Source organism: Nicotiana attenuata, chromosome 10, assembly GCF_001879085.1.
Source record: "Nicotiana attenuata strain UT chromosome 10, NIATTr2, whole genome shotgun sequence".
Classification (NCBI taxonomy): Eukaryota; Viridiplantae; Streptophyta; class Magnoliopsida; order Solanales; family Solanaceae; genus Nicotiana; species Nicotiana attenuata.
In genome coordinates, this window is record NC_031998.1 from 19,541,959 (window position 1) to 19,551,233 (window position 9,275).

Sequence of the window (9,275 nt, forward strand, 5' to 3'; positions counted from 1 at the left end):
TAATAAAGTTCAATCTTTAAAGAAAATCAAAAAGTCAGCCTCGGGCCCGCGTCTCGGAACCCGACAAAACAAATAAAATTTAAACAGACATTTGATAATGAGCCCAACCATACTAAAATTACTCAATTCCGATCTCAAATCGACCTTTAAATCCTCAAAATATAGTCTATGAAGTTTTCAGAATTTTTCCCAACTTTTCTAACCCAAAACACTAATTAAATGATAAAAATAACGATGGATTCATGTATAATGGCCAAATCCGAGTTAGAATCACTTACCCGGCTCACAAACCCTTCTTCGTGATCGCGAACGCAATGACCAGCTTTCTCAACTTATGCGATCGTGCCCCAGGCTACGCGATCTCGAAGAACATCGCATGCCATAGCCCAGCCTTTCCTTCCTTATACGCAAACACGGTCCAACGCACGCGTTCGCGATGCACAAGCTCATCAACTTTCATTATCGCACCCTGACTTCGCGAACGCGAAGAGTAAAATCGTAGTAGTCCCCAAGGACTCTCCAAGAATGCGGGAGAATCTTCGCAAACGCATAGAAAGAAATTAGAACAGGAAAAACTAGCAGTCCTATTTCAAGAACAAAAGGTCCGAACTCAATCTGAAACACGCCCAGGCCCCTGAACTCCGTCCGAACATACCAACAAGTCCTAAAACATATACGAACTCGTTCGAAGTCTCAAATCACATCAAACAACACTAAAATCACGAATCGCACATAGATTCAAGCTTAAGGAACTTATTGTCACAACCCAAAATCCAACTAGTCGTGATGCACCTAACTCAACCCATTAAGTAAGACAATTAACAACTATCCAATTTAGTGAGATTTATTAAGACAAATAAATGATAAAATAACTTAACCTTTATACATTTCCTAAGGACTGGTAGTACAAATCATGAGCTTCTAAGATTTAGAATTTACAAAGCTGGTATGAAATAAAACACATCATCTGTGTGAAATATACATGAACAAATTAATAATTCTAAAGCTACCAAGAACAAGAGGCAGCGATGACAGGAACGCAGGTGCATCTTCAATTCCAGCTTCCGCCATACACAGCAACATCAACATCCATAATCTGCATGCAAGGTGCAGAAGTGTAGTATGAGTACAACCAACCCCATGTACTTAATAAGTAACAAACCTAACCTTCGGTTGAAAGTAGTGACGAGTTGGGACAAAGGTCAAAGTCCAACACAAATAGCCAACAACAGCTCATAACAATATAATAAAAGTGGTACAAGAAATAACTTAGAGATATAATGCTCAGCTAGTTCACAGTTACAGAAAATAGTCATGTTTTTCAAGTATAACAGTAAAACCCAGCTCCTCCACCGAAATCACCAAAATATGAGTTAGTCCGAAAAACTGTGATTCTTTCCAAAACCTTTCAACATAAATAAGATGTTCCATTATCATATAGCATGAGGAAAGTACATCTCTATGCCTACGTGCCAATGTGCATATGAAGTCATAAATGTCACAAAATCGTGTAACATAAGAGAATGCACCTCTATGCGTGTGTGTCAAGTATACATGTCAATGCAATGCACCACAGTGATTAACTCATGTACCCACACTCTCAGAGTACTCAATCTCATTGTCTCACTATCACGCCCCAAACCTGGGCCTGGATGTAACACGACACTCGGTGCCTGACTACATGTGACCGAGCGAACCAACTGGCTGGCTGAATCAACATGTGATATCATAACATAATGAATGCGGAAGATAAACTAACACGTGCTGATATACTGAAAGTCTGGATGATATAAATAAAAGTGTGGAAATACTAATACAAGTCTGAAACATATATGTAGCCAACATTGCTTAACATGAAAAGGTTGTGACTCTGTCTAACTGTTACTCTAGTCTATGAAGCCTCTAATTTGTACTGAAAACACTGACTGTCTGAAAATACTGAAGATTGTAGTAATGATAATGCCCCGAAAGAACTGGGGATCACCAAATAGCTGGTACGAGAATCCTAGCGCTCTGAATCATCAACCTGTAAATCATTACCTGCATCGTGAGATGCAGGCCCCGGGCAAAAGGGATGTCAGTAAATTTGAATTGCACTGGTATGTAAAGCAACTGAAAGAAAAAATTGTAAATGCTGAAATTGAAACTAAGCTGATGACTGAGAATTGATAATTGATAACTGAAATGATAACTATTGAAACTGAAACTGAAACTGAAATGATAATAGATAACTGATAACTGAACTGATAATTGGTAACTGAAATGATAACTAATAATTGAACTGAACAAAGGAAGTAAGGATATGGATACTCCCTCTTCTGAATGATGAACAACCTGTTTATCTGAATAAGCTACGGCCTCGGGCCCAATATAAATGTGCACAAGCTACGGCCTCAGGCCCAAGTATACATATACATAACTACGGCCTCAGGCCCAAAAATGCATAAAGCATAAACTGCGGCCTCAGGCCCAAACATGCATAAAGCATAAACTACGGCCTCAGGCCCAAGTATGCATAAAGCATATAAACTACAGCCTCAGGCCCAAATACAGGTGTTCAACATTCAGGAAATGAGAATCAAACTGCAATACATGATAGTGAAATACTGAATCACACTGAGTTACATGATACTAGAATACTGGATCACACTGAGTTACATAATACTGGAATACTGAATAGGACTAGACTGAGACATGTATTCTTGAACTAATTATGAACACTGAAACTTCAACTGTTTATGGCATACTGAGTAATCTATACTAAGACTCGGGGGCATTAAACCCAAGTCTATATTGAATACGCACTAAGCTCACAACGTTCAGAATGAAAGTGGTGAACGAATTATGAAGCTAGAGAATAGAAGTTCTACAACTATTCAAGGAACTAGGCTAAACTATATTTTTGAGGCAATTAGTAACGTCGTAAAAGAAACGTAGTGTAGGGAGAATCATTAACATTCCCAAACATAAAATGTTAACCTCACATACCTTAAGCTCCTGCTCTTAAGCTTAATACAACATTTTTCAACCCTTTCAACTTTAATCTAAATCAACACAAGTCAAAGGGATTTCATATTAGCAATAATTCTCATGTTTTGGTCACTTAAGCATCTTATCACACACTTGGTGAAAATAAAGCTTCATAGTCCTTATTAATGGTGTCTCTACACCTAATAACCCATTCTCTTCTTCCTAGATAAATTCTAAAGTCTCAAATGGTTATAATCAACATTATTCTTTATCACCCATAAGGTAAACAACGCCCTTAACCAATAATCAACAATCAACACCCAAACCTATAATCGTTCATGATTTTCTATCAAACCCATCAACTCATATCTCATGAACTAGGGTTGATAATCATTAAACCAGTGCTAGAATCAATTAGAGGGTGAAGACATTATCTCTTTGAAGTTCAATCCCCTTGAATTCGAGTTCTAAGGTTCCTTCTCTCAACAATGATGTCCCAATCGAATATCTAATGATATGGAGGGTTTACCCATGTTAATAAGATGTTGGGAAATTAAAATTAACTTAGGATCACCATTAGAACTTACCTTGGGTGGTGGAGGGACCCTTAAGGAGTTAGGTTTTTTAGAGCTTTCCTTTCTAGAGCACGTTTTTATGTTTTGGGGCTGTGGGGGATGAAATAGCGCTTAAAAAATACTCCCCAAGTCTGCCACCGCGCCCCCTATAGACCTGACCACGGCCCGACCGCGGTAAATAGCAGGAACACTGCCTCACGACAGCGGTCGCGGTCCAGGCGCGGTGGTTGTGCACTATTCTGTAAAATGGGAATAACTTTTTGTACAAAGCTCCGTTTGGGCTCCACAATATATCGTTGGAAAGCTATTTCAAAGACCAACAACTTTCATGCTTTGATTTTTCTCAAATTCCTTACAAATTTTCACTAAACCCTGCTGGAAGATGGACCTTCTGCAAAGTTAGTCAATTTTGTCGTATCTTATGCACCTCACTTTCCATCTTGATTCTAAAATAACTATTTTCACCAATAATCATCCCTCTAGGACTTAATATGTCTAAAATATCAAATTAATACCCATTTAACATATTCACACGTAGTCCGAATGTACGGGGTGTTACACTCACACTCCCACTTCTCACGCTCAATCACTCAACACACTCAGTCACTCAGTACTGTACATGGTAGATCCATCCCAAACGCTAATAAATCCTGCTATGGCGCGCAGACCTATCCCATAATGAATCAATAGCAACTGCGCTCACTGTGGGTGTGCAGAATCTGGAGGGGCACCCAAGCGCTAAAATAAGCTAATCATGGCATAAATCAATAAAGCATATTGTCGCGTGCAGCCCGATCCCATCATGAATCAATAATACCTGCTGCGGCGGGCATCCCAATCCCATCAATATCACTCACAATCCGGCCCTTAGGCCCCAACTAAGTCATCAGTCTCTCTAATCTCTCGGGCTCACAATTTCATGAAAGACTGCCCAAAAATGATGATATGATGTATAACCAAATTGCAACCGAGACTGAGCTATGGTATGCAAATGAATGAGTATGACTGAGTATGTAACTGCAATTTAAGCAAATAACTCAACAGCAGAAATAACCTCAGTGGTTCCCAACGGGATAAGCATATAGCGTAGACATGGTTTATAGCATGGATCATAGCTCAGTTACTCTAGCACGTAGAAATTTCATGAATAGAAACAAGTTTAGGTCACTACACACTACCACAGAATCCATCGAATCATAATTCACACGATGCACGCCCACACACCCGTCACCTAGTATGTGCGCCACCTCAACACCAAACACATAACACTTATATTCAGGGGTTCATATCCTCAACACCAAGTTTAGAAGTGTTACTTACCTCAAAAAAGCCGAATCTAATACCGAGCAAGCCAAAAAATAATCTATAAACACCATCCTGCGCATACCGACCTCTGAACGACTCAAAACTAGCTAGAAGCAACTCAAGAACATCAAATAATGCCTAAAGAAACAATTCCAAATGATATAGGTCGAATCATTAATCAAAACCCCAAAGTCAACCAAAAGTAAATCACGGGCCCGTACCTCGAAACCCGAAAAAACTTATAAAATCCGACAATCCATTCAATTACGAGTCCACCCATACTAGTTTCACTCAAATCTGACTCTGGATCGACATTCAAAACTCAAAAATTCACTCTATGAAACTATAGACAAAATTCCCAATTTTATCTTTAAAATTCACAATCCAATTAGCGAAAACGAAGATGTATTCACGAAATATAACCAACACTTGCCCCAATCCTTATGGTGAAAGTCGCCTCAAAGTCGTCTCAATCCGAGCCCCACAGCTCCAATTATGATAAAGATGACTCTAACCCTCGAAATGGGAATTAATAAAGTCTGCCCATCACTGTTCGCATCTGCGAAGAAAATAGCTGCTTCTGCGGCGTCGTTTCTGTGACAACATTTACGCTTTTGCGACCAGGATTAACCAGCCGACCTCTCGCACCTGCAGAACAATTTTCCGCTTCTGCGACATCGCAGGTGCGAGCTCCTTTTCACTCCCGTGCATGACCTCGTTTCTGCGCCCATGACCATCGCATTTGTGACTTCGTAGATGTGACTGAAATTCTGCATCTGCGAAGACTCCAAGACTAGTCTTCTCCCGCTTCTGCGATGAACTTCCCGCATCTACGAAGTCGCTTCTGACCAATACTCTGCAGATGCGACTACACCAGCACTAGAAATCTTCAGCAATGCAACAAGAGGTAAAATGATCCGAACCTCATCCGAAACTCATCTGAGCCACTCGGGACCCCGTTCGAATATACCAACAAGTCCCATAACCTAACATGGACCTACTCGAGGCCTCAAATAACGCATAACAATATCGAAATGAAGAATCGCACTTCAAATCAAACTTAAATGAACTTTGAACTTTCAACTTCCAAAACTCGTGCCGAACCATATCAAATCAACTCAGAATGAACTCAAATTTTGCACAAAAGTCCCAATGACATTATGAAGCTATTCCATTTTCCAGAACCACAATTCGAACCCGATATCATCAAAGTCAACTCGCGGTCAAACATATGAACTTTCCAAATCTTCAAATTTTTCAACTTTCGCCAATTAGTCCTGAAACCTTCTAGAAATATCCAAATGAAAATCTGGGAATACGCCCGAGCCCAAAATCACCATCCAGACCTAACAGAACTATCAAAACTCCATTCCGAGGTCAAATACTAAAAAGTCAAACATGATCAGCTCTCCAAACTTAATGCTTCAAACATGAAATTCATTCTTCCAAACTAATTCTGAAACGCCTGAAAACCAAAATCGACAATCCACGCACGTCATAATACATCATATGAAGCTACTCAAGACTTCAAATAGTTGAACAGAAGGCTAATGCTCAAAACGACCGATCGGGTCGTTACACTTATGAACTTCTAACTTCTAAAACTAATGCCAAAACATACCAAACCAACTCCAATTGACCTCAAATTTTGCGCACAAGTCATAATTGGTACAACATACCTATTCCAACTTTTATAACCAAATTTCAGACCCGATATCAATAAAGTCAACTCCCTTTCAAACTTCTAAACCTTCCAAACCTTTTACTTTTTAACTTTTGCCAATTCAAGCTGAAATGACCTACGGATGTCCAAATCAATATTTGGATACACTCCTAAGTCCAAAATTAGCATACGGAACTATCGGAACCATCAAAACACCACTCCGGAGTCATCTATACAAAAGTCAAACTCCGATCAACTCTTTCAACTTAAGCTACTAACTTTGGGACTAAGTGTCACATTTCACTCCGAAACTCACCCGAAACCAAAACCAAACACCTCGGCAAGTCACATAACTATATTATAACATAGAGGAAGCAATAAATAGGGTAACCGGGATGAAATACTCAAAACAATCGGCCGGGTCGTTACACCAACTTCTTTTGGCATTTTTCGCTTTGTTTCTTGTCGGATCGAGCTGAATTTTGAACTGTGTTCTTCACATATTGTCTACGAGTGAAAACTGACAGAGCATGATTTGGAGTCCTTTATCTCTAGTTTTTAGGCCTTCAACAGTAGCTGTATTTTAGTGATTTTTCTATTTTTCTTGACTTGTTTTGGTGCAAACTTCTTACTATTGTTGCTCCATATTTAGCATTAATATTGTAGCCATTTTGTATAACTTTTATAATTCTCTCATTGATATAGTGAAGCTTTTGTACCGTAGTTTTTACTCTTCATATTGAAGAGGTTATTCCATGTTAAATTTGGTATCTTTAATTATTTATTTACCTTGCCTATATCTATTATTGTGTGTTATAGTTCTGCCCAGATATATTTATTCTTGTGTATGTTAACTTTTCTTGGTTCAAATAGATTTGGAAAATTTGACTTGAACATTATTCCGTTGCTACCTTATCATGCGAATTGTTTGTGCTTGCTTTTCTCCAACACCAATCCCTTATAATTATCTCCAAAAAGAATAGTTGATTGCATTCATTTATTTGGTGGAACCATGAAGTACGAATAATATTACTAGTATCCATTTAATTACTTTATACATGAGAATATAACTTTAACATATATTTCTTCCAATTGAATAAATCACTTTGGGATTAAGTCTTAACTAGAGTACTAAGAATATATGTGCTCCAAGTTGCAGTTAAGCGATACACTTTCGTATTATATACTCATCACTACAAGTTGCATGGCTGATGTTGAAAATTTATCATGATCAATATAATTTTGTTCCATTCGCTTCTAAAATAATTGGATCTTTATAAATCCAGTACTCTTAACTGATTATCGCAAGCAATGCTGTTATTTAAATTTTTGCTTCTTAACTTAAGGCATACTTTACAGTATTATAGCTCAGAAATTACAATAATTAATAAGTACTGCGCAAATTTGCTTTCTCAATATTGCTTCAAGCTTACAAAAAGAATACTTACTCATGAATGCTAGTTAGACATATAAACAAGTTCAATTTAATTGGCATTGTCTAACAAGTGATACCACCAAAGAAAGAAATGGATAGCGATTGCTTTGTTAACAACATCATCTCAACTGAATATGGCTGATGGATATAATGAAACAAGTAGACTGCTTCTGAATTTGCTGATATTAGGCTCAACGACAGTGAACTTCGAGCTCCATCCTTGCCATGACCCAAAATGCCGCCTTAGGCGTCGTGATGGCACCTAGTCTCTAAGATTAGGTAAGTCGATTACTTACAACAATTAAACCAGTTTAACAATGATATTTTAAAACAGAGCTTAATATAAAACCGAAATAAAGATGAAATAAGCCTACGCGTCAATAATTACAACAACCTCTCAAGACTAGGTAATACGGAGTCACGAACTCTAGCTGACTACATAGAAAGATCTCAAAAGTATAGTATAAGTACACCACGGTCTGTACCCAGTAAGTATCAAGACTAATTTCGGTGGAGTAGTGACGAGGTACAAGTCAAGACACCTACTAGTCAAAATAACTTGTGCAGCATAGAAGTATAAAGCTAATAATAAAAGCAGGAATCAGTAAATGGCAACAAGAATCAACATGTGATATAAAGAGTAATGTAATAAGAACACTGTTAAAGTACCACTGAAACAAAACAAGTAAAACAAATAACAACCAATTAATCAAGTCATTCTAACATGAGTCTCACGTCGGGATTACTCCGAAATACCTCATCTCATAACCACAAGTCACGAGTCCCAAATCACGAATTATACGTTCACGGCACCTCGTACCAACATTTTCAATCACCACCGCACGGACAACTCACGTGCGAATATATCAATACGCCCGACATGGTCACAGGCTCACAATCACAATCCGTCCGGCATGGTCACAGTCTCACAATCACAATCCGCCCGGCGTGGTCACAGTCTCAACATCACAATCCGCCTGGCATGGTCACATGCTCACTATCACAATTCACCCAGTAGTCACAGGCTTAATATCACAATCCGCCCGACTTGATCACGAGCTCACTATCACAATTTGCTCGATATGGTCACATGTTCAATATCACAATATGCCCGGCATGGTCACATGCTGAATATCACAATGGAAGCATATAATACAAGAATATATGGGCATGATCAATGAATGTCAAGTTTCATACTCATGAACTAGTATAAGTGGCATGCTACAGTGTATGCTTGTGCGGGTGTACTATTACAGTCCAAGTCAACAAGTAATATCAAAGATATCGAGTAGCTCATTGAAAGCAACACAACAAGTAACGTAAGTTT